The 26,863-nt window shown below is 43.7% G+C and overlaps 1 long non-coding RNA gene across 1 annotated transcript; it reads right to left on the bottom strand.

Moving 5' to 3' along the window:
- Positions 1-472: 472 nt before the first annotated feature.
- LOC123479402 (uncharacterized) lies at positions 473-26,004 on the bottom strand. Its single transcript, XR_006655016.3, has 4 exons — positions 25,894-26,004; positions 20,867-20,996; positions 19,447-19,557; positions 473-617 (listed from the first exon to the last, which is right to left on the bottom strand). It is a non-coding gene; the product is annotated as an uncharacterized lncRNA (long non-coding RNA).
- Positions 26,005-26,863: the final 859 nt, after the last annotated feature.

Genomic DNA, 26,863 nt, shown 5'->3' with positions numbered 1-26,863 from the left:
ATTGTCTGAAATGGGTTCCACTGATCTGACACCAAAGTGGGGGCAAAGCTGTGCTTCTTTCTGGATGCTGTAGAACAGAATGTATTCTTTTGCGTTTTCCAGTTTCTAGAAAGGCATTCCTTGCATTTCTTGGCTCACGGCCTCCTCCTCCTCCTCCATTTTCACATTGTTTTCTGTCTCTGGTCTCCTGCCCCTTCTTATGAAGACCTCTATCATTACATCAGATGCACCTGGGTAATCCAAGCTAATCTCTCCATCTCAATATCCTTAATTTAATCAGAACTGCAAAGTCCCTTTTGCCATAAAAGGTAACATTCACAGGTACCAGGGATTCAGACAGGTTACCATAGCACCCTCATCAATCACAAATAAATGCATTAAAATCACAAGCTATCCAATGACTTTTAATAAATAAAGCAGATAGCAGAACAGTAGACACAATATGTTCTAACTTTCAGCATTAACATTGGCATATGCATATTCATAGACATAGGTTTGAGGAGATTCTTTACAAATCACTGATATTGATGAGCGCTCGGTGAAAGCGGAGATCTTCACTTTCTTTTTTTCACATTTCTGAAGTGTACTTTTTCTTCCAAGGTATATAACTTCCATAGCTGTAAAAAATGCAGAGGAAGATGAAATAGCACTATTTTCATCAGCTTTATTCAATGTTGTCTTTAGCCATTGGAGGTCAAGATTGTAAGTCATTGCTATTACCAAAAAGACAATAAGAGATAACAAGTGTTAGCAAGGATGCAGGGAAAAGGGAACAGTTGTGCACTGTTGGTGGGAATGTAAATTGGTGCAGCCATTATGGAAATGAGTGTGGAGGTTCCTCAAATAATTAAAAATAGAACTACCGTATGATCCAGCAATCCCATGTCTAGGTTGCATCCAAAGTGGAAAAAATCTGGATCTTGAAAAGATATCTGCGCTCTCATGTTCATTGCAGCATTATTCACAACAGTCACAATACGGAAACAATCTAAGTGTCTAATGACAGATGAATGGATAAAGAAGGTATGACAGTAAGTGGCCGGAAATCTGGTGATGGTAACACAGAGCTATAAGTTTTGTTTTGGAAGCTTTAGAAAAGGCTTCCCTGATTTAATGTCATTTTTGGAGGTTGCAAAATCAATTGATGAGTATCAAACTGGAAACCTGGGCAAGTAGTAAGGGGAATAGGGGTAAAACAGATTCGGAAATCATGAGTATATAAGTGATAGCTGGTGCAAAAAGGCTGGATGAGCTCCCCTAGGGAGTGCGAGGAGAAATAGGAGCAGAGGAAAAGACAGGCAAATGAGGAGGGGTGGGATAAAGAAGCAACCAAGGACAATGAAAGGCAGAGGGAACAGAGCAGCTTCACAAAAGCCGTGGGCTGGAAGAGTTCCAAGGTGAGAGCAGCTACAGTGCCAACTGGTAAAGATGCTCAAGGAAGTTAGGGGAGAAAATTAGCCATGGGTTTGAACAAATATGAAATCACTTGTGACTCAAAGTTAGGGGAGAAAATTAGCCATGGGTTTGAACAAATATGAAATCACTTGTGACTCAGGCAAGAACAATTGGAAGGAGTGCTGGGTTGCAAGGCAAGCAGAAGTGGGTTTGGGGTGAAAGGAGAGAGAATGGAGTAGAGTTGTAAAGGGCAGACACCTCTCGAAACCGTTGGCTGAAAAAATGAATAATCATGCCTGATTGATATAGGTTGTTATGGCAACCAACTAAGACAATGATGGTGGGTGTTCTTTTTTAAAGGACTTTTTTAAATTGAAGTATAACTTATCTACGGTCAAATCTAGCCTTTATTAGTGTTCAGTTCTATAAGGATTGACAAATGCACATAGCTGTGGAATCACCACCAAAATCAAGATGCCAAACAGTTCCATCACCCCCATCAATTAACCCTTTCCCACAGCTTCCATGCATAATGCTCATTGTTCTTTTTCTGTTCCTACAGTTTCTGCTTTCCCTAGAAAGTCATGTAAGTGGAAATATATAGCATGTAGTCATTTGAGTCTGGCTTCTTGCACTCAGCATAAGTGCATTTGAGATTCATCCATCTTTCTGGGTCTATCAATAGTTTATTCTTTTTCTATTGCTGAATAATATCCCATTGTGTGTGAAGGCACCTTGAAAAACTTATTATTCTTGGCAAAATATGTGCAGGCATGGGGAGGAGTATGTTTTAGTTTGGGGTCCTGCAGAGGGAGAGTCTTAGACACTATGCAGGTGGAAGTCGTTTATTGTAGAGGTGGTTCCAGGAGAGTGGGGGGGGGTGTGGGGGGGGAGCGGGGAGCAGTGAGACAGGGAAGGAAGGCAGCTGGTACGGAGCGTGTTAATCAAGTGACCATAGTAGGCAGCTAGAACTCAGTCCTGCTGGGGACTTCTGGGAAGCAGCATAGAATATAGACCTCAGTATTGTCCAAATGAGGGGTGAGGAAGTTGGGGTATTTGCCTACCATCTCCTACACTCGTTGGTTGATGGCCACTCATGGAGGGCATCCTTTCCCAGGCATTTCTGGTCTGACTGCATAGATCACTATGGGTTCCCCCAAACGCCAGAGAAGGTCAGCAAATGAATGCAGATGCCGACCTCTGGAACCTGGGCCAGGATGTGATGACTAAGAGTGAGAGGAAGGGGTGGGGCACTGACTGGGCTTCAGAGTGTATGCACAGCTCATGAACTATCTCCTCTTAGTTTTTGTCTCTTTCTTGAGCTGTACACATCACATATTTTTTACAGCTATGCAAGATGCTTTGCATGAAGACCTTCTAAATCATCTCTGTCATCTAATTGGGCTTGTCACTCACAGCTAACATTGCTGTATTTATAGTTACTCTCACCATATAAGGTCTGAAGGTTTATTTTTGGGCTTGTGAGTCAGGCAGGCATACCCCAAGTATGCATATTGACATCGCTGTTTATCTGTCTCTTTGGAAAAACAGGGTGTCATTTTCCACTTTTCCCCCTGCCTCGGTGTGCCTACCTCTGACCATTGTCTAGCAGCTTTCTTGTTTATGTTAATTTTCAGAAATATCTTCCATGAACTTCGTATTATTCCAAATATTCACAAATACATTATTTTACTTAATCTGCATGGTAATGCTAGGAGAATGACAGGAACCTCCTTGCCTCTTAAGCATTTTACAGATGAGAAAAGTGAGGCTCCAGCTTATTAAAACTCACTTAAGTTTCCACTGCATCCTTTTTTTTTTAAATCATTTTCTCTCAGGACTTTTTTCTAAAAGATTTTATTTATTCATTTTTAGAGAGAGAGGAAGAGAAGGAGAAAGAGAGGGAGAGAAATATCAATGTGTGTTGCCTCTCATGTGCCCCGTACTGAGGACCTTGCCTGCAACCCAGGCATGTGCCCTGACTGGGAATCAAACTGGCGACCCTTTGGTTCACCAGGGCTCCACTGCATCCTTTAAGATGACTCTGGTTTGGTTTTTGTTTTGTTTTGTTTTGGTTTGGTTTATTTTACTTTTAGAGAGGGGAAAGAGAGCAAAAGAAACATCAATGTGTGGTTTTCTCTCGCATGCCCCCAACTGGGTTCCTGGACTGCAGCCCAGGCATGTGCCCTGACTAGGAATCGAACCAGTGACCCTTTGGTCCGCAGCCTGGCACTCAATCCACTGAGCCACACCAGCCAGGGCCTGGTTTTGAATAAGCAAAATTTCAAACTGAACTGAACATAAAGAGGGTTACTGGCTGCTATGTACTGAATTGTGTCCCCCTAAAGCTCACATATTGAATCCCTAATCCCCAGTGTGGCTATATTTGGAGATAGGGCTTTTAGAAGGTGGTAAGGTTCAATGAAGTCTTAAAGGTGAGGCCCTAATTTGATAGGACTGGAGTCCTTGTAAGTGGAGGAAGAGAGAGATCACCTATCTCCATGTGCGTGAGCAGTGGAAAGGCCGCATGAGGACACAGCGAGAATGAGGCCACCCGAAAGCCAGGAATAGAGCCCTCACCAGAAACCTAATCAACTGGAACCTTGATCTTGGACTTCTAGCCTCTGGAACTGTAGGAAATAAATTCCTGCTGTTTAAGTCACCCAGTCGATGGTATTTTCTTATAGCAGCCCTAGCAGACACAGTAACTATAAATAAAGGTTTGATGGGTTTTCAAGGGAGGCTTGGCCTACTGGCTCAATGATGTCATCAATGGCCTAGTTTCTTCCCATCTCTCTGCTCTGCCCTCCATGGTGTTGGTTTCAACCGGTGGTTGGCCGTCCCTGTGGTCACAAAACGGCTGCCAGCTGCCCTGGTGCTTCAGGCTTCCTGTTCACAACTAGAGAGGGACATAGATAGTCTCTGTCCTGAGATTCACTCTGATTGGCTTAGTCTATATCACATGACCACCTCTGAGACAATGACTATAGGCAGATGGATGGGGTCCACTGACTGGCCTAAACTGGTCACATGTTCTACCCAGGAGCTAAGAGGGAAATCAGATTTCTCCAGAAATAAATGGAAACCAAAGCAGAAAGTAGTGAGAAGGGATGCATGGAAGTCATGTGTACTAGTCTGATTGGGCTACCATAGCAAAACACCACAGACTAGGTGGCTTAAATGACACAAATTTATTTTCTCACATTTCTGGAGGCTGGAAGTTCAAGGTTAGCTGTTGGCAGGTTTGGTTTCTCCTCGGGTTGCAGATGGCCGCTTTCTCTCCATGTGTCCTCACATGGCCTTTCTTCTGTGTGTGTGAACCCTGGTGTTTCTTCCTCTTCTGATAATGATACAAATCCTATAGGATTGGGGCTCCATCTTTATGACCTTATTTAACCTCAGTTACTTCTTTAAAGACCCATCTACAAATTCAGTCAGTGCTACAACATATGAATTTGTGGGGTGAGGGGGACACAACTCAGTTCACAAGAGTGTGCTACTTAGGAGTACCGTCATCTGAAGCTTACCAGCACCTGAGTAAGCGCGGCTTAAGTAAGTAGGCCTTTAATTTTCTCACATAACAAGTGCAGGGGTGGGTCATGGTTCTCGTGTGCCCCAGGAGATACCCAACCACGCACGACCACACTGACCATTAGCGTGAGCACCAGGACCAGGACAATATCCCCTACTCCCAGCCCAGTGCCTGTGCCATTCTACTCTCATTCTTGACAGCTTTCAGGACTAACAACTAATCAGGATTAAATGTCAAGAAAATATTCTTAAAAATATGTGGCTTTCCTCCCATCTTCCTAAACTGAGATTCTCAGAAGTATTTTCCTAAACTATCCTCTAGATCAACCAACCATTCTCCAAGTGTGCTGTGTGGACCTCTGAGGGTCCCTAAGACCCTTCCAGGGGTCCGTGCATCAGTGATGTGCTGGAACCAGCTCAAACCAGCTAGAAGAAGCTGATTGTTTACATTTTCAAGAATCGTTGCAAGCCACTTAAGTAGCTTGAAATTGGCCATGGAAGAAATATTTACATCCCCCCACCAAAAAAAAAGAAAGAAAGAAAGAAATATTTACACCCCAGAAATTAACACAATTAGCCCTCTTTTCCTTCCTTCCTTCCTTCCTTTCTTCCTTCCTTCCTTCTTTTTCCTTTCTTTCTTCCTTTTTTTTTTTCCTGGAGAGACTGTTATTAAACATTTACCAGCACACTACTGTTCATAATAATATGAAGACATTATTTTCTTCTTTCTCTGTGTTGTCATTTGCACTGTTGCTATGAAAGCAACAGTGGGAAAAACTACTGGAATCAAGGTACTATCCCCAAACTGTACTAGTAGTCACATTCCTCATCTCCACTCACAACAAGGAAAAACGGAAAGGAAAAAAAGTGGGAAGCATTATTCACAATAGCCAAGAAGTGGAAGCAATCTAAATATCAATCAACCAATGAATGGATAAACAAAATATGATACATATATACTATGAAATATTATTCAGCCTTTAAAAAAGGAGGAGCCCTGGCCAGTGTGGCTCAGTTGGTTGGGCGTTGTCCTGCAAGCCGAAAGGTCGCAGGTTTGACACCCAGTCAGAGCACATGCCCAGATGGCAGGTTAATCCCCAGTTGGGGCTCGTGTGAAAGGCAATGAATCAATGTTTCTCTCTCACATCGATGTTTCTCTTTCTCCCTCCCTACCTCCCCTTCTCTCTCAAAAACCGATATGCATGTCCTTGGATGAGGATTAAAAAAAGAAAAAGAAAATTCTGGCACACACTACAACATGGATGAAACTTGAGGACATTATACTGAGTGAAACAGGCCAGTCACAACAAGAACTGGTAATAGTCTACATCCTGTCTTAGATGTGTTCACATAAATGTTACACATGTAAAAACTCACTGAGCTGTTCACTTAAGATTTGTTTAAGTTTACTCAAAAGAAGGAGCTAATCACTACTAAGGACTATGCAGAAAGACAAAATCACAGGATGGTTAGCCATTCCTCAAGAAGAAAGATCAGAAATAAAAATCAAGCATCTGTATTTTTTTTCCAAGTGAATTAAATCAGTCACAAAAGATAAATGCTACATGATTCCACTTCTATGAGGTAGAATAGTCAAATTCATAGAGACAGGAAGTAGAATGGTGGGTGCCAGCATTTGGGGCAGAGGGAATGGGGAATTAGTGTTTAATTAACAGAGTTTCAGTTCAAGAAGAGGAAGCGTTCTGGGGAAGGAAGGGCACCCAGATGGAGATGGATGGCTGTACAACAATGTGACCAAATACCACTGAACCGTACACTTAAAACTGATTAAGAGGGTATATTTTATGTTATATGTATTTTACCACAAGTTTTTTAAAAACTGGAAGAAGTTGAAGCATCTCTAACTACTACCTCTTTGCTCTGAACACATTGCTTTCTAGTGCTTCCTGGGCAATTTCAGCATGTGGTCCACCACTCTGAACCTGAACGCCCTTCCTGATGCCCTTCTCTCCTAAGACAGCTGCTACCTGACCTGGGAGATGGGTGTCTCCTCTGCTTGGAGAGCTCCCATGACAGCCACAGAATATCTCTCAGAATCACGGAGATGGATGTCTTTCTAGCAGCAGAACATCGTGGAATTTCAGCATCACACGCATTAAGAAATAAAGGAGCAAGAAGGGCCTCACTTAGACAGCAGGGACCAGCCCAGGGACACATGGTTCCTCTCATAGGCCCCCAACGCAAACAACTGGTCTCAATTTAGGAAGCCAATTGGCCACAGCTGGGAACTTCTTCCTTCCGGATCATGGGGCTATCCGACTGGCACATCCCCCACAGGACAAGGACATAAAGGATCCGTAAGCAGGGTAACTGTGACGGGGTTCTTTTTTAAAGATATTTCTTCATTATAGATGCTATCTTAGCCAATTCAGGCTGTTACAACAGAATACCACAGACCCATGGCTTATAAGCAACAGATATTTATAATACTTTTCACAGTTCTGGAAGTCCAAGATCAAGGTGCCAGTCCACTTCCTGGTTCATAGACGGTATCTTCTTGCTGGGTCCTCACATGGCAGAAGGGATGAGGGAGCTCTGTGGGGTTCCTTTTAAAAGGGCACTAATCTCATTCATGAGGGCTCCACCCCATGACCCAATCACCTTCTGAAGGTCCCACTTCCAAATACCAGCACATTGGGGATTAGGTTTCAACATATGAATTTTAGAGGAACATACACATTCAGCCCATAACAGAAGCAATAATACACATCAGTTAAAAGCTTAAAAGATATGTATAAAAAATCAAAAGCATCCATCATGGCAGACAGATACTGTTTTTAAATGTGCAACACCCGTTGCCACAATCTTTCTGATAGCAACAGCCTGATTTTCCTTTGGAAAACCACCCACCTACATACGTTTCTCATTTCATGTGGCTGGAAGGACTCTGACTGTATTTCTAGCTCCAGCGGTAAATTCACCCCTCAGAAGCACCCCACCCCCTGCCCTCTAAGGCTATTCTGGGGGGAAGATGACCCAAGATGAACCAATCTGATAATGCCAGGATTTGGAAGCCAGCAGGAAAGAGACCAGCATTTTCCATCAGTGTGGATCAACTTGTGGAGAGGTGGGGGAGAGTAAGCCTGGAATGATCGTGGTCATAATGTCATCATAAGGGGTCTGCTTGCCTGAGAATAAAACCTGAGTGTAAAAATAAGAGAGATGGTATCCTGACAACATCCTTCATGTATCTGGTCCAGCTGTGCTGGAAGCTGAAACTACCCTGCACTTGTCGGTAACAGGAGCTCATTAATTCCACTGTAACTGTTATTAGTGAAGATAATATGGTTTATATTTCTGATCTCGGCAACCAACCCATCCATCCTCCAAAGCCAACCAGAGCTAACATCTCAGCATTTTTCTCCTAAGTCTCTTTTTTCTTTGCTCTGGTGTTTGAGCTTTTTATGTATTTGTGACGACCCTGTGTCTATATCTGTGAAGCTACAGCTGTAGGTTGTATTCGTTGGGTTTTTTTTTTTTGCATTTGTTGGGGTTTCTTGTGGTCAGAATGCCAAATAACAGAGTCTCAAAACTTCCTTTTCTTGTTTACACATTGGGGAGGCAGAGGTTTTATGACAGGTTCAGAGTTCTCTTAGAGCTACCATGCTCTATGATCAAAATCAATGGAAATCTACAACCCAGTCAAGCAAAGCTACTAATGTACTAATGGCCCAGACTCTTCAGGAAGGAAAGTTTGGGCCACCCCACCAGGTCAAGAATCACAACTAGGTAAGGTGTTTACTGAGGGCAAAGGGAATACGGAATGGGCAGCAATAAGTGTCAGCTGTGACCATATGACCAGATATAAAACCAAGAACTATAATAGTAATATTTCTCCCTTATTTCATTATTAATGTTTGTTGTATATATTTATTAACCAAATATCTTTGTTTTCTTCCATCTCTATTCCCTTATAATATAACTTAAGATGTATTACCTTTACAGCATAGTATTTAAGTATTGTTAACTTTATACCATAATATTTAACTAATAATGTATCAAGGAGAAGAATGAACATCACCCAAGGAATTTGCTTTCTGTTCTTGGGAAATGTTAGTGCATTTTCAGTTGTAGTCAGGATAATTATAGTATATTAAGCAGAAATATGACGTTAGTATTGTTGTTAAGCAGATGTATATGGGTGCCAAGCTGACAAAGAGGGGACTGTGATGGTTAATTTTATGTTCCAACCTGGCTAGGCCATGAGACCCAGTTGTCTGACCAAACACTAGTCTAGATGGTGCTGTGAAGTACTTTGTGGGTGTGATAACATTTAAATCAGTTGACTTTGAGTAAAGAATAATTGATCGTGTGGGAAGGCCTCATCCAATCAATTGAAGGGTTTAAGAGCAAAGACTGAGGTTTTCTAGACAAGAAAGAATTCTACCTCAAGACCTAACATAAAAATGCTGCCTGAATTTCTCACCTGCCAACCTATCCTGCAGATTTCAGACTCAAGGCCACAATTTAAACTCTTGCCTGAGTCTCTCACCCTTCTTGAGTCAGCAGCCATGTTATTCTCAGGGCAAGTGGCAGGGTGGCAAGAGGAGCAAGTAGAGAAGTAACTCTGCCCACTCTAGAGAGGGGGGCTCTGCAAAGTTACGTGACAAAGAGTGCACAAGTGATAACGTGATGGCGTTCATTAGTCTGGCTGGGAAAATAGAGCACTAGAACTTGCAAACAGAGGAAGTTAGATATAGGGAATCAGTCATTCAGGTGATGGGAAAACTAAGAAGACAAATGGGGACCAAAGGGCCAACTCAAAGGTTTAGCAACAGCAGTAACAGGGCTAGAGGGACTGTTTCCCAGAGCCCAGAAACAGGGCTGTTCTGTGGGAGCTGGAGCCACATAGGTTGCCCAGCAGGAGCTGGAACAAAGAAAGGGGTGTGCAGAGGGATCTGAAAGCATGGAAGAGACACCACCACTGCTGCAGAGAAGAGAAGAGAGGGAGAAAGAGGAGATATACCATATTTCCTCCCCCATCCCACCCTCCAGTCTTTGTACACCTGCCTCCCATTGGCTAACTTTCTCTGGCAAGGGATCCTGGGAAATGTAGTTCCCTGTGACAATAGGCAGAGAGAGGACGGGAGGAATCTCAAAGAAAACAGGTATTTGGCCTCAGGACAAAAGCTTGAAAATAATAAAAGAAAGTAAGAAATATGTGTCCTATAAGATGAAAAATTATGTGCATCCTGATAGACCCAAACAGGGAAGCAGAACACCCGCTTGTTACCTGTGGCATAACAATAGTATTGTCTGCTGAGTTATATTAGCTGGAATGGGACTCATTTCTCTTCACTTTAATTTTCTTTCCTGATAAAATTTACATTGTGGGCTGAGTGCTCAACACAAGCCATTCTTCCTTTACCTCATTACCTGGATCCCCAGCCAAGGACTCCATTCCCCAGCCTTCCTTGCAGGGAGACTGGTTGTGGGCTGAAACTCCACAACAGAGCAGATGTGACTCTGCCACTTCTGAGTTGGGGATTTTAAGTACTGTGGGTGTCCCCTCTATGCCCTCTCCCTAGTTTTGTTGGCCGGGAATAGTCCCAAGTAGAGCCACCTGGGAAGTCACCCATGGAAGACAGCAAAGCCACCATCACTCTGGGCCCCTGAGTGACCCCATGGAAGACAGCTGTCCACCTCCACAAACCAAGAAATAAGGTGTGATCTTATCTGGGCCATTGACACTTGATCTGTCTTTGTTAAATCAATTTATTATTTACTTTAACACACTAAAGCAGAAACATGGAAAGTGTTACTTTTGTTTCTTATCCTTTCTATGGCTCTATAGAATTTCTAACTGTTGGAACACTTTCCCTCTCTGAGGAATTGGGAGAAGCCAGATGCGTTGTCACCGACACTTTCACAGCCACGACTGGATACTAGTTTGTGATTTCCCACGTGGGTCTATCAAGAAGCACCATAGAGCAGTGGTTAGAGGCCTGGCCTCTGGTTCAGGCTGTCTATACTCAAACTCCAGTCCACTACGACTTGTGGTATTAGCTGGGCGACCTTGGACAAATTCCTCAAAGTTGCTGGCACTATTCCCTCATCTATCAAGAGTGTATAATAACAGTACATCCAGCTAAGCCTCATTATTTGTAAATTGGCCTAACTAAAGTTCATCTGCAGCCCCCAGGTCAAAACCTGTGACGCTTTGGTGGTCACTCCTGCCCAAGTGCAGAGCGGGGGGAAATCAGAGACGGCCCCCAGCATGGTCCCAGGTCCCAGATGAGGTCGAACAAGGCCGCCTTCTGCCTTTTTGTTTCAGCCTCATGCAGACAAGCCCCAGGGATGTGCAAAAAGCTTTGGCTCTTGCATCCCAGCCTTGGCACCCGTTAGTGGCACAGATTCAGGCCAGTAACTTAACTCTTTTGAGCCTCATTCATCTTTTGTAAAATAAAGAAAACGAAATCTGCCAGGATGAGTTGTTTTAGGATTTAATATCATATTCTATATGATAGGTAGGCAGGAGGAAGGATGGATAGATGGATATGTTCCCCAATAAGCAATAGTCCAGAATTCACTCATTCATGGTTTGAGTGAATTTACAGAACATAACTACTGCAAATAACAAGAGCTGGCTATACTTCACAGTACTGTGAAGACTGAATTAATATATATATTATATATATATGAAGTACTTAGAAGTGAATACAAACCTAAGTGTTATTGCAAGCACTGGACAAGGAAAACAGAAGTAAAAGCACTTGGCACGTGGCAAAGACCCAGTGCATTTTACTACCCTTCTTTTGCCCTGTGCACACGTCTGACTTCCCCTGTGCTCATCACAGGGCTGAGCATGGTGCTTTGTCTTAAGCTGAATCCCTTAGAAGCAGAGCCTGAGACAAGGGTTCAAAGCCGAGTGGTTTATTTGGGAGGTGGGCCTGGGATGCATCAGTAGGGACATGAAACAGGAAAAAGGAGAGAGCCCATGCAGGTGTAAACGGTAATGTGGACTGAGCCACTTTAAAACAGAGCCAGGGCGGCCATTCCACAGGAACTACCCTGCACATCTTCCACCTCAGACCTCGGAAACCTTAAAAACAGGGCCAAGTAACCTTTGGACAGTGAGCCTAGGACAACCTTGTGTCCCAAAGGACTATTTGCAAAGATAACCCAAAAAAAGCAGATATGACTACTGGACTGAAAATTAGAAACATGGCTTAGAGTTAGCATTACTATGTTATGTCACCTGCACCCACATAAATGCGCTCCTGCTGTTGACATCACTGCTCCCCTTCCCTTTCTCACTAACACCCCTTGCCTTTGTCTCATCAGACACTATTTGGGCTTCTATTTGAATAGCTATTCTTATTGATCTCAATAAATCCTTTTGCCCCTCACTTTGAAAGGCCCTTTTTATTTTTAGGTTAGCACAGGTATATCAATGAGCAGGTTACCACTGAGAACTGATTCCACGAAGAAACCTTGGGAGACATGCAGAAGCGTACCTCAGAGTTACTGCACGGGGGTGGGGTGGGGTGCGGTAGGGTATTTATCCTCCAGCTCCCATGCATCACCAGGTGAGGGCTGCCCATGGGGGTGTTTACATGCCCTGCACGTATCTAGCCAATCCTGTGTGTGATCAGTGTGGGTTCCTGCAGCCAGAGAGCCATCAAGCAGAGCCAGAGTTGGAGACAGTAAGGAGCAATTGATCTGTATAGGCTAGTTGAAGGGCAAGAGTATATGGACAGTCCACCCACACTGTCAGTACTCAATAAAGACTTGTTGGCTTGGGGTTCAATGCACGGGACTTCTTTGCACCTTGTAAAAGCAAGGAGCCACAACGTTAGAGACAGTATGACTAGAGATTGAGTTTTTTTCTACCAAAATCAATAAATTCACAATCCATCTTACATTGGGCAGTGGAGAAATTAGAGGTTCTGCAGCTTGGCATGGAAGCACATGGCCTAAAGTTTCACCTGGGAAACTAGCTGTGTCCGTGGTGTGGGGGCAGGGGGCGGGGGGAGGTGCAGAGGTTTGTGCCACTTTATCCCATCTATAAATTTGTAGAACCACCATCATAGTCCAGATGCAGAACTGTTCCATCTCCAGAAAGAACTCCCTCATCCTAACCCTTGATAATCATACACCCCCTTCCTCAGCCCTTGGCAACCACTAATCTGTTTTCCACCTCTATAATTTTATCATTTCAAGTCTGTTATATAAATGGAATCATACCACATGTAACCTTTTGAGATTGGATTTGTCACTCTGTGTAAACCCTTGCAATCTATCCAACTTGTTCTGAGTACCCCTAGTTCATTTCTTTTTATTGCTGAATAGGATCCCACCTGTGGGGCTTGTTAATCTTAGACACACCCCCACAAAGACACGCACACCCTGCAAGGGGGTTGCCCCTCCCTGGTCTAAACTGTTAGCCTATAGCTACAGCGTTTCTAACAGGGGTGTGTCATACCCCTTAGGTGTGCTGGGTGGTGGGACAGCAGGGAGGAAGGAGAAACGAAAACCACTGCTTGTTTTCATTGCTTCCCCTTCACCCCGGTGGGAGGCAGAGATTCCCACCCTAGGATTATGGGGATGGCCAACAGTGATGGCACAACACCCAACACTGGACAGATGAGATTAACAACCACTTATTGGTCACATGTACGTACAGACTGGGGAAGGGAGGGGACTGCATGCCAGATGGGGTTGCACTGGGAAACACATCGAGCAAACAGAGGCTGTGGGAGGCAGGCTTAGAGCCACCAGAGGGTAAGGTGACCCTTGGTTCCGGTGGCAGCACGTGACTGGCTGGTTGGAGTCATTCCAAGGGCTGGCAGGAAGTGAAACCCACTGCTCTGGGAGAAGCAGGCACTGCACCTAATCTGTTTGATAAGGAAGGGTGCTTGGCGAGGGAGCAGAGCGCGGAGGGGTGCTGTGGTTCGGTCATCAGAGGCCCTCTTAGTTTCACCGGATGTCAGCGGCACACAGTACTGAGCCTTCATTTTAGACTGCACTGCTTGCTTCATGGCAAGATTGGTGAGGATCTGTTATGGAGTGACAGAAAGGAGAGGTGGAAGTATTTGCCCTGCATGCTTTATTCATAACCACTGTGAGCTGTACAGAAATCAGTACCAGGTGTCTAGGTTTTATTTGTTTGTTTGTTTTCTTGTCCTGGGGAACTAAACTCCCAATGAAGAGACAGGAAGTCGAGAGAACTTTAACCTTGTTGCCAAGGAGACCAGTTCTCACTCAAGAGGAAGGGGGCAGCTCACAGGAGGATTTCCTGAGGCCATAAGGTACCTGGACATTGGCAATTCCAGATACTTGATTGACAGGCGGGAAATCATGGGAATTTTCTGGAACTGGCAAACCAAGAAAAGGAAGCTTGGGATCTGGACTATTGTGATTTATAAGAAATGTATCTTTGGCCCTGGCCAGTGTGGTTCAGTTGGTTGGAGCGTTATCCCATAAGTAAATCGAAAGGTCATAGGTTCACTTCTGGTCAGGGCACATACCTAGGTTGTGAGTTCGATCTGGTACTAGAGGCAACAATCGATGTTTCTCTCTCCTATAGATGTTTCTCTTCCTCTCTCTCTCTCCTTCCCCTTTCTCTATAGTCAATAAGCATGTTCTCAGGTGAGGATTTTAAAAAAAAGAAAGAAAGAAATACTGTATATATTTGGTCTCCATCCCAGTTTCTGGCACAGAGTTCCTGAATCCCTTGGAATGTTCTGTGAGGAGAGTAATAAAGGTGTCTTTTGTTATGCTAAGGAGGTGACTTCTGGAAGCACCTAAGGACGGGGGTTGGTTGCCAGGAGAACCAGCCACATGATGAGAGGGCTGGAACTTTCAGTCCCACCCTTATCTCCAGGGATGGGAGAGGAGGAGAGAGGGGTTGGAGATTGAGTCAGTCACCAGTGGCCAGAGATTCAATCAATCCCATCTGTGTAGTGAAGCTTCCTTAACAACCCTCATCCACCTCCTCGTTCTAAACTAGGTTCTCCGCCATCCTCATGCCCCAAGTCTCTCCATCAGAGGAAGTACCACCATGTGCATTTATGCATCATTGGTGTCCTCCTTGAAGGCAAGGGTCATAAGATAGAAAACATGAGGACTTTGTTCATGCTGTGACCCCCACAGAACCAAGAACTAACACATATTTATAGAGCAAACAAATGCACAAAGTTAGCATACAGGTATACCGACTTGCCGTGGTTTCTGATTTAATGAAATCATTAAGAAGGAGAGCAACCATGGTTTAACCAGAACTGAGGGAGTTCCTGGCACACTGGACTTGCAGTGCTAACACCAAGGAAATCCAGGGCAAAGCAGAATGAGTTGGTCACCTTTAATAAGGAGCTAAATGACAACAGAATAGATCACTGGAGCTTTACTCCTAACAGAGAAGAAATGTTTTCCAAGAGGTTCACCCACTGTTTTCCAGGAGTGATCTCCATTCAGCCAGAGAATCGTCCTTGGGTATCAGGTTCTTTGCACTATTAACAAGTCCCATCACTGGATGTCATTCCATGGGAGCCTTGTGGATGTGTTTAAGACTGGGGAAGCGTCCCTCTGGAGCCCGTTTACTTTGCTTCAGCTGGAAGCTGGGGCCGCCACTGCCTCCATTTAAGCACCTTGTCCCCACCCAGAGTCTCAGACTCCCCAACTCTGCCAAAGCTCAGTCTCCCAAAAGCAGGGATGCTAGTGACTTCCAACCTCCATGAGTGCATCAAATAGCAACCTCTTCAGCCCAGCTCACACTTTTGCTTTGTTCCTGAAGGTGACATCCTTGGAGTTTACACCTTGTAGGACCGACAATATCTCCAAGAGTATATCCTTTCCCAGGCTTTGCCAGCAGCAGCAGGCACTGAAACTGACATTCGTAGGAAACATTTAGGTTTTAGGTCATAGAGTCTAGAGATGCAGGTATGGGCTTTAACTCAATGTTTCGATTGCTTTGCTTGTCATGTAGCTTACAGTCAAAGAGTAAGAGGCCTGCCTATAAAGCAAGTTCCAGGTAAAGTACACCTTGCTTGAGATAATAGAAAAATGTAGCCAGTTAAGCATAAACTGGTGATAGCTTAAACAATAACAGTAGAGACAAGATGCCTCATTTCTGTCCTTTGCCTTAAAGATAACATCACTGACACACAATTATGAAATATTTTGCAACATCTCAGTTCCTCAACCTGGTTAGATCACCCAACTACCGTTTCCAAGGCACCAGACAAGATAAGTCAGGGGTGAATTAATCAGTCTACTACAGAAAACCACTGAAGCTTACACAAGAACTAACCAATCAGCTTCACCCATGACCCCTAACCCCAATCCTCAACCCTCAACCTTTGCCTTTTAAAACTCTGATTTAAAAACCATTAGAGAGTTCGGATTTTGAATGGTAGCTTGCTGTTCTCCTAGCTTTGTACCCTGCCAATAAACTGCTTTAATTTGTCCACTGCAAATCCTGGTGTTCAGTGTTTGGCTCAGCTGGGCATCGAGTGGGCATTTGGTTCCATAACAGTACCTCCCCAATGATGCTTTGCACTGTGTCATCTGGGCTCCAAAGCAAAGTGGTCCTTGGTACCCCAAAGTCTCAGGCAAGCATCTTCCTCCTCATCTCCACATATTCTCAGAACCTCAAGAACCCCAGTACAACAAGCAGCCGAGATACCCCTCCCTTTCCTCCATGGCCTTCCCAATCTCTCTTTCCTCCTTCAGCAAAAGCTGGAAGCCCTGGTGCAGAGCACACGGTGTTCCTGCTGCTGGAGTCTGGGCATCTGAGAGAGATGGATGCTAAGAAAGCTGGATGGGGGTCACACCTGTGGCAGCCCAGATTTGGGTAAAATATGAACATGGGAAAACTTTGTTTTGTGGGAAAAACTTGAGTTTTTCTTTTTTATGTTGCTTTCTACTGTGTCCTCATGAAGCAAATCTTCTTTAGAAAAATTCCAGCTTTCCTTCACTATATATTATGGTCAGCTGGAAAGCAGAGGGACCACCACTCAAAGTTGGGTTTCAGTGTCAAAACTGATGATGGTGTGGCACCCACACATCCAGAGACTGTGAAGAGGATTATGACTCACATAACTGAGGCCCTTGGGGAGAGCAGGGCAGGAAGCTCATGGAGCTCTGAAATGGCTCCAGAGAGAAAGGAAATGAGCTGGCTTTTATCAAAAAGGCAAGAAGTAAGTGTTGCTGTAAATGTAGAGAAAAGGGAACCCTTTTGCCCTGTTGGTGGAAATGTAAATTGGTGCAACCACTATGGGAAACAGTATGGAGGTTCCTCAAAAAAATAGAACTGCCATCCGATCCAGCAATCCCACCTGTGGGTATTTCCCTAAAGGAAATGAAATCAGCATTTCAAAGAGATATCTGCACCCCCTGGCAGCATTATTTATAAGACCCAATGTGGAAACAGTTGTCTGTTGATGGAGGAATAGATAAAGAAGATGTGGCATGTGTATGTATACAGTGGAACAATATTCAGTCATTGAAAAGAAAGGAAATCCTGCCATTTATGACAACATGAGTGGACTCAGAGAGCATTCTGCCAAGTGAGATAAGCCAGACAGAGAAAGACAAGTATGGTATTATCTCACTTACATGTAGGACCTAAAACACAAAGTCAGACTCATAGAAACAGAGAGTAGAATGGTGGTTACCAGGAGCAGGGGGTGGGGGTGGGGAGATGTGGGGAGTTACTGGGCAAAGCGTACAAGCTTTCAGTTACGAGGCGAATGGGTCCTGGGGATGTAATGTACGGCATGGTGACTGCCGTTAGTAATACTGTGCTGTGGGCTTGAAATTTGCTAAGAGAGTAGATCTTAAGTGGTGTTGTCATTTAAAAAGTATGTGGGGTGATAGATATGTGTTCATTAGCTTGATTGTGGTAATTATTTCACAAAGTATACAAATATCAAATTATCACATTGTACATGTTAAATATATGCACTTTTATTAATCAATTATACCTCAATAAAACAGGAAGGAAAGGGAAGAAAAGGGAAGAAAAGAAAAGAGCTTGGTGTGGGGTTTTTTTGTGATAGGGCCAGATTGCCAGAAAAATCACCAAAAGCTGGGAGAGGGGAATGGAACAGTTCTTCCGCACCACACTCAGAAGGAACCAACTCTGCCAACACCTGGATCCCACACTTCCAGCCTCCGGAACTGTGAGTCAAACATTATTGTTTAAGTCCCCGAGTTTGTGGTACTTTGTTATGGCAGCCCTTGTAAAATAATAGAAGCAGCCAGGAACTCTGAAGCACGAGTTTGCCAAGCCTTGTCTGTGTGCAGCAGTTTGGAGGAATTGAAAAATCACTGTTGAGTTGCCTCTCAAAACACAGACACTAATCTCAATCTCTCTCTCTCTCTCTCTCTCTCTCTCTCTCTCTCTCTCTCTGGGTGATTTATTCTTGTTATTTATTATCACATACTGAAGCCTAATATTTTGATTTCATATCACATCCAAAAAGTGGCTTGGGGGGGGTAGGTAGGCTTATTTTCCTTCATAAGGACTCCAGGAAGAAGAGATAGTGCTGAATTTCAGCCATCAATAGAGGGATAATAAAAATCCCATATGAGGTTTATTTTTTCAACATATAAACTCAGTTATAAAATGTGACCTTTACTGGCATGTTTAGGCTACAGATATTCAGAGTATGGTATTGAGGGGCTGCAAAAGTGCAAATCCCTCCTTTGGTTCTTAAGAGAGAGTGTCACGTATTGGCTTCAGGCCTGGCTGCATCCAGGTGCTCAAACTGTGTTAGGAATCTGTCTGTTTCTATTCTAGGCCATGCTTCCCACTGTGTTACTTCATTAGCTGTCAGGCCATCCCTGCTTTTATTCTCCAAGCTTAGCAACTATGACAAAAATGCTGGGAGTAAGTCTCATTGGCTTACCTTGAGATATGTGCACATGGCTGAACTATGGGCAAAGAGATGAAATACACTGAATGGCTGGTCTCGGTCACATGCCCAGTTCTGAAGTTGGCCCTTCTCAAACCACATGGATGAGAATGGGACAATGATTCACCAAAGGAAAATCAGAAGATGTTGACAGAAGAAAGAGGAATGGATGCTGGACAGGCAAACCCAGCAGGTGACCATCACACCTATGCTAAGCAAGTCATTAAGAGTTACTCAAACATAGTGTTCAGAAATTAAAAGCAGAAAATTACTATAGTTTATTGAGCCCTCTAATTGAGTATTCCACCTTGAAATCTGGTTGCCAAATAATATCTCACAGCATTACGTACACATGTGTGCCAATAGTAGAAAACTTCATCATTTCATGAAGGAATATTTTGTCTTGGCGTTATCTTGAGTTGGCTATGGTTTGCAAATGCTATTCTTTTTGCTTAGCTAATGATGAATTACTATGGTTTAGCTTGTTATTACCATCTCAATTTGTTGTGGGGTGGTTGGCAAAGCTCACAGTGTTTAATAACACTCATTTGCATCAGAGTATTTTGGGTCACTAATTTTTCAATAAGTAGACTTCGAGTCATGTGTGCATTGAGTGAAAATAGGAATCATCTGTACTCACATTGCTGAAATAGATGTATCCACAATTCTCCAGCTTTTAGGTTGGCATTCCATGTTTACTTCCCAGCTGTTCTCCTCTGGAGAGTGGGAACAGGTAGAGTCTTGATCCCCCCTAATTATGTCAGGAACAAATAAAAAAAATTCTAGAGCTGATGGCTTAGAGGACTATGTGTATACCAGTTTTAATACTTTGGAAAGTTTATGTGGAGTATATATTTTTAAAACTGGCCTTAAATGGTAGAGGGCCTGAAAACTTGACCTAGCCTAGAGTTGGCAAACTCCTGAGAAAGACCAGATAAATATGTCTAGGTTTTGCAGGCTACATGGCCTCTGTTGCAATGACAAAGTTGGACTTTGTAGCATGGAAACAGCCATAGACAGTATGTGAATGGACATAGCTATGTGTCGATAAAACTTTAATTACAAAAATAGGCAGCCAGCAAATTTGGCCCCTGGACCATAGTTTGCCCCCATGGTCTAGGAGTTTGGACTTCCCCCTTCAAACCCTTGAGTGTCAGTTCAAGGGTGTGAATGTCAGTTCCCAAATAAGGTACCTAAGAGATGTAACTGTTTTTGGTAACAGTTTCATGACTAGTTCAAAATCCTATTCTGTGGGATGGTGGAAACCTCATCTCAGCCATATTAGGGTGTCCTTGTTTTTGGTGGGATGCTTTTTCTTGGTTTCCTAGTGGGGCATCTTAGTTTTCTAGAGCTCAGATGGTGCCTAACATGGGGGTGGGCAGGGAGAAGGGTAGGAAATGTTGTCAAGTTATTATCTCTCCACGATGGTCCCACTGAAGGGTTCCTCATGATTGTGGCTCTTGGTTATTGGCTGTAATGGGTGGAACTGTATCCCTCAAAAAACATATGTTTAAGTCCTAACCTCCAGTATCTCAGAATATGACCTTGTTAGGTTATACTAATTAAAATGAGGTCATACTGGAGTAGAAACAGCCCTTAGCTCAATACAACTGGTGTCCTTTTAAGAAGGAGAGACGAGACAGAGACACAAGGGAACAGCACCATGTGACAACAAGGCAGAGGTTAAAGTACTACAGCTGCAGGTCAAGGTGGATTACAGGCAAACGACCAGAAGCTAGGAAAAGGCTAAAAAAGATTCGTCCCCACAGGCTTTAGAGGGAGCATGGCTCTGCCAACATCTTGATTTCAGACTTCCAGGCTTTAGAACTGTGAGGGAACACATTTTGTTGGTTTTCAGACAGCATAGGGACCCGGGCCCGGGATCCCAAGAACACCAGGTGGCCAGAAGAAACACTGGAGAAGCCCACCACAAGCATGGTGCCACCACCCCAACTTCCTGCTCAAAAAATGAAGAATTTTAGCCCTAGCTGGCTCAGTTGGTTGGAGCGTCCTCTCCTAACCGAAAGCTTCTGGGTGCAGTTCCTGGTCAGGGCACATACCTGGGTTGCAGGGTCAATCCCCAGTCAGGACGCATAATATCCCCTGTGATCCCTGGTCCAGGCGCATGTGGGAGGCAGCCAATAGAAGCTTCTCTCACATCCATGTTTCTCTCTCTCCCTTCTTCTTTTTCTAAAGCAATGAAAAATAAATAAATAAGCAGAATTTTATCCCTGACCATCTACTTCTCCAGCTCCGTGTGGAAAATTCTACTCTCCACTCAAAGTTTGCATGAATCCTCCCTTCTCGTCAATAAAAGCCCCTCCCTCAAGCCATTTGAGGAGCAGCCCAAAACCTTGTTTCTCTTGGGAAGGTCTTCCTTTTGTGCTCAAGCATAAGCTTAATAAAATTTGTCCAGAAATTTCTCCGGCAGTTCCTCTTGATTTCCAATGCCAGTAACACTTTAAGGCACTCACTCAGTTGTACTTTGTTGTGGCTGCCCATTGGAAACTAATTCCTTGGCCAGTGTCCGTCACTGCTAGAGCCACTCTTGTTCCTACCTCTTCAGACCCCCAGGCTCTCTGGATCACATCCTAGTCCCAAATCCATCTCCCTTTTCTTCCAAAGTAATAGAATGGTAGCCAGGAACACAACGGCCCGGCTAGACATTTCCCAGCCTCCCTTGCAGTTAGATAGCAACTGATTTCTAATTTAATACAAAGAAGGTAAATTCTTATTGAATGAGGGAAAAAAACCCTTCTCCCTGGCTCATCTCTAAGGACAAATGTTTTGAGAGAACATAATCCATTTGCCCCTGGGATGGAATTAGAGCAGTTTCAATCTCAGGGTTTAATTTTCAGCCAAATACGGGCTCTGTTACTAACCCCCTCGGCTAGAAAGCTGCAGGATCCAGAGATCAATCTTCTCTGGTCTCCAACATACAGATGCTGAGAGCAAACGTGTGTCCTCTGGGGACCTCGGCAGGGAGAATGGTTTTTCTGCCACCAAGCTACCTTGGGAATTAAGATTATTAAAGGCTAATAGCAGCTGTTAGGTACTTAGCAAATGTAGCTAATTGGCCTCTCACACGTGGGGAAATACCTTAAAAACACCACTGCTGCTAAATCCCGGGGTGACTGCAGAACTATCCATCTCCCTTTGGACCAGGTAATTAGAAAGGACTGAGTAATCACCTTGGCCAAATGGTAGAGGCAGCAATATATCACAGCCTGTGATATATCACAAGCATGGGGCAGGATCAGAGGTTGCAAGTGCTTCTGGACTGAAAAGTATCACAGTGAAAATGCGGCCTAATGCAGGCTGAAATTCACCAAGGCAGATGCAGTTGGAAGACTCTGATACCGGTTCAGTGAGGAGTAGGCATTTGGATGCCCAGTTGGAGAGTACGTTTCCCAGCCTCCTTTGAGTGTGGCCAGATAAGTAAGGTCTTGCCAGTGAAACATGACCCAGAGTGATGGATGAGTGGCTTGTTCAAGGGGTGGAATGTAGATGCACCTGTGACCCATTCTCAATTTATCAGAAGAGGACAATGCCTTAAGGAATGACAAAGCAACAAGATGAAAAGAAGCAGGATTCCCAAATGACAACGTGTGAAGCAGCTCTGTCTTGCCAACCTGGACAGCTCATGGAAGTCTGTTACATGAATGAGAGTGTTCCATAAGCCACTGCATTTGGGGGTCTTCTTGGTTATAGCATCTTAACCTTTACCCTGTCTAATACAATAGTCCGGTTCGTTTCAGCCTCCCAACAACCCAGTGAGTTGGTTACTGTCATCTCATCAGTCCAATTTTTCAAATAAAGAAACTGAGCTGTGGTTGAGTAGTTCAGTTAGAGCATCACCTCAATATGCCAAGGTTGTGAATTTGATCCCTGGTGAGGGCACATATAAGAAGCAGTGAATGAGTGGATGAATGAGTGGAACAAACTGATCTGTCTCTCTCTCTCTCTCTCTCTCTCTCTCTCTCTCTCTCTCTCTCTCTTTCTCTCACCCCCCCTCTCTCACCTCCCCCCAAGATCAATTAAAAAAAAAAAAGAAACTGAGACTCAAAGAAGGTTAAATAATTTGCCCAAGATTCTAAAACCAATAAGTAACAAACAGAATTAGGGGCCAGGTTCATCATACACCAAAGCCCAGGCAGACGGTTCTGATTCAGTAGGTCCAGGTCAGAGACTGAGATTCTGAACTTCTTGTGATGCTGATGCTGCTAAGCCACAGATCACAACTTGAGGAACAAAGATTCCAACCACTCCACACCCCTGCCTCCCCAAAGAGTTAGTAACTAAGCATCTAGATTCCCAAATTCTGGTCGCAGATCTCAAAATAACAATGAAATCTTCCTTTAAAAAAAAATTCCCCTTTCTGTGCTGTTTTCTTCTGGAAATCAGTTAGATTTATATATTGGGTTTTTAAAATAAGCAAACTTTTAAGCATTAGATTTCTCCTAGGAAGGTGTCACACTTCTAAAGAGCAGTCACCATGAAATTGTGAAATATGATGCCACTTTCGGGGTATCTTGTGACAGCTGTCTCACCCTCTGTCTTTTCTTTAGCTCTCTAACCCAAGATAACATTTCCCCAAGTCTGCTTGGGAAAGGTGACACGTCATTCTGTGCTCATTTCAACATGAAACATTAACTACATGAAGGTAAAAATTCTCAGCCTGGAGGGATATTATAATCATCAGCAAAAATCCAAAACACTGGGAAATGTTTTCCTACTGCAAAACTGACTCCAACCTGAAAATCAGCACATTCCAAAAGGCAGCCAAATCCAACTCACAAAAGAGAAAAACAAACGGCCAGTAAGTGTATGAAGAAGGTTCATCACTGCTGATAAATAAGTGAAGCTTAAACAAGGTACTATTCTTCACCTGGAAAATTGGCAAAAACTGAAAATAATAATAATAATACTGTTGGGGTTTTTTTAAAGATTTTCTTTATTTATTTTTAGAGAAGGGAAGGCAAGGCAAAAGAGGAGAGAAAAAACATCAATATGTGGTTGCCTTTTGCATGCCTCCCATTGGGGACCTGGCCTGCAACCCAGGCATGTGCCCTGACTGGGAAGTGAACCAGCGACCCTTTGGTTCGCAAGCCCACGCTCAATCCACTGAGTTACACCAGCCAGGCCCCAGTGCTGTTGTTGATAAGAAGAAATGGGCATTCTAATATAGTGTGAGGGAGAGTGTATATTGGGAATCATGTGGTTGTAGGTGACAGAATTCTGATTCAAAATAGCTTAATCAAAAAGGGAAGTGTCAGGGATGATTTGATTGATGACTCTGGGAAGTTCAAGGATGAATGTGGCTTCAAGTAGGGCTGGATCCATGGTTACCAAAGGTGTCATCAGACACCTCTCAGGTGTCATCAAACTCTCTCAGATATGCCATCCATTGGATAAGGACCTGCCTCCCTCCCATAACCTAACCGTGACAGCTATGACAGATGGAATTGCATTTCCAGAAATGCAGTACATCTACTCCCTTTGCATGTGACTACAGTGCCCTCCTTCTATGAGTGTAGTATATTTTCCTTCCACATTGACTTTGGGCTTGATCATATGACTTGCTTTGGCCAATGGGATGTTAGCAAATGTGAACAAAGGCTTTAAATGTACCTGCATGATTTAGTTTAGTTCTTGTACTCCCTTATCAGGAAAAAGAGTATGCCCCAGGCAGCTGCTTCCCCTTTTCTTGAGCCACAGAATTAACCAACATGGAGCAGACTAAACCCATCCCTCAATTTGACACCAACTAAGCCCAAGCAATCCACAACCTGAAACAGAATCACCCAACCTGTTAAAGCCTTTTGCCATTTTGTTACAATTTGTCTTACTGATTTGTGGGGGTTCTTAGTATATTCTGAATATGAGTCTTCACAGACTATATGTAATGAAAATATCCTGGTCTATGGCTTGACTTCGCACTCTGTCAATGGGGTCTTTTGATGAAAAAAATTCTTATTTTTAATTGAGTCTAATTTGTCAACATTTTCTTTTATGATTAGTGCTTTTGGGGTATAATTCAGCTTCTTATTCAAGCAAAATAATATGCCTTCTCATTGATATTCACAAAAGTAAACTCAAATTTTAGTTCTGTTTTACTAGCAAAATTTCAAAACTTTAGAAGCATTGATTAATTTTTTGCCTGAAAAATGAGAAAGACATTTTTCTCTTATTAATTATTTTCTGTAACAAAAGACATAAGTCTACAAGTCAGATTGATGTTGCCTTCTTAAAATATTTTCAAAGGCAATATGGGCCACATGCAGTTTTTGCCTTTTTCACTGCCTCCAGAACCTAATCCTTGAACCAAGTGCAGCCCCACTATAAGAACAAACTTATATGTGCTCCTCTGCATATCCCAGTATGCCTTGCAGTAGGGTCATATGACTAGTTTCAACCAATGAACTGTAAGCAAAAGTGATGTGTGCCATTTCCAGATGGAAGCCATAAAAACTGGTGTTCCTCCTCTCCCCAACAATCTTGGAAACCATTTGTTTCATTTCCTGCAGCTACCAGATGGAAGAGGACTGCCCAACCTTCCTCAGATGATGGCACATGAGTCGGAAATCAGTCTTTGTTGTGTTAATAAGCCACTGAGATTTCAGAACTTGCCTATTGTAGCAGCTGAATTCACTTATTCTAACTAATACCCAAGGAGAATCAGGACTCCTATTAATAGAAATCACCACAGCTCTGCAAGCTGAATTAATGTCCTGGCAGTTTCTGTGTCCTCAGCTCAAACAGAGGTGACCTTTGGTAAGTTCTGCCTCCCTGATCTAGGTCTGATTTTCCCAGAAGCAGAACCTGAGACAAAAATTCAGATGCAAGTGATTAATTAAACTCTCACAGGATCACCATTAAGGGTGTGGAGGAAGCACAGGAGGGAAAGGAAAGAAGCCACACAAGGATGCAATGTCAGCACAAGTCCTGAATTCAGACTGATCCCGTAGGGAGTTCTGGAACATAAATTACACCCCAGGCAAAGGGGACTGGGCTTTTGGACTCTAGAGGTGCTATAACAAGGCACCACAGACTGGGTGGCTTAAATAAGAGAAATTTCTTTACTCACAGTTGTGGAGGCTAGGAAGTCCAAGGTCAAGGTGCCAGCAGGGAGGATGTCTAATGAGGGCTCTCCCCTTGTGTTGCAGATGGCTGCCTTCTCACTGTGTGCTCACAGGACCTTTCTGGGTGGGAGGGGGAGAGAGATGGTGAGCTCTCTAGTGTCTCCTCTTACAAGGATCCCAGTCCTGTGAGATCAGGGCCCCACCCTTGTGACCTCATTTAACCTTAATCACCCCCTTAAAGGCCCATTCTCTGAATACAGTCACATTGGGGCTTAGGGCTCCAACCTATGAATTTAGGGGGACAAAAACATTCAGTTCATAACTCATTCCTAAAGCCATCAGCGATTGGCTTCCCAGACATGTCTGTCCCTCCATATAAGCAAGGTGGCTCCAGTACCCCTGAGCAACTCTGTGAAGGTCACAGGTATGAGCAAGCAGTAGATTACCTTGAAGAAGCCATGGGATGGCTCTAGCTCTGGGTGACAGCAACACTTCCTACTACATGGGCATTTTATGAGTGAGAAATGGCTTATAAATGTGTTTTAATAGAGGGAGTAAACTTTTTTTTAAGATTTTACTTATATATTTTTAGAGAAGGGGAAGGGAGGGAGAAAGAAAGGGCGAGAAACATCAATGTGTGAGAGGAACATCCATGGTTGCCTCTCGCACACCCCCAGCCGGGTACCTAGCCCACAACCCAGGCATGTGCCCTGACCATCAATAGAACCAGTGGCCTTTCAATCTGCAGGATGACACCCAACCCACTGAGCCACACCAGTCAGGGCTGGAGGGAGTCCATTTTAATTGCTTATCTGCAGATTTCTTACTCCACACCCGGCTGCATAAGTCTCCTGCTAGAGCTGAACAATTTCCACAGGATTAGTCTCCTTTCACAGCTTGCCAATTTCACCAAAGAAGTTCCAAGATTTTTCACAAAATCCATAATGGTGACCACAGGGCCTTGCCCCCTCGTTC

The sequence above is a fragment of the Desmodus rotundus genome, chromosome 9, assembly GCF_022682495.2.
Source record: "Desmodus rotundus isolate HL8 chromosome 9, HLdesRot8A.1, whole genome shotgun sequence".
NCBI lineage: Eukaryota > Metazoa > Chordata > Mammalia > Chiroptera > Phyllostomidae > Desmodus > Desmodus rotundus.
Note: the sequence above shows the minus strand (reverse complement) of the source record. Positions and strands in the feature narration are given on the sequence as shown.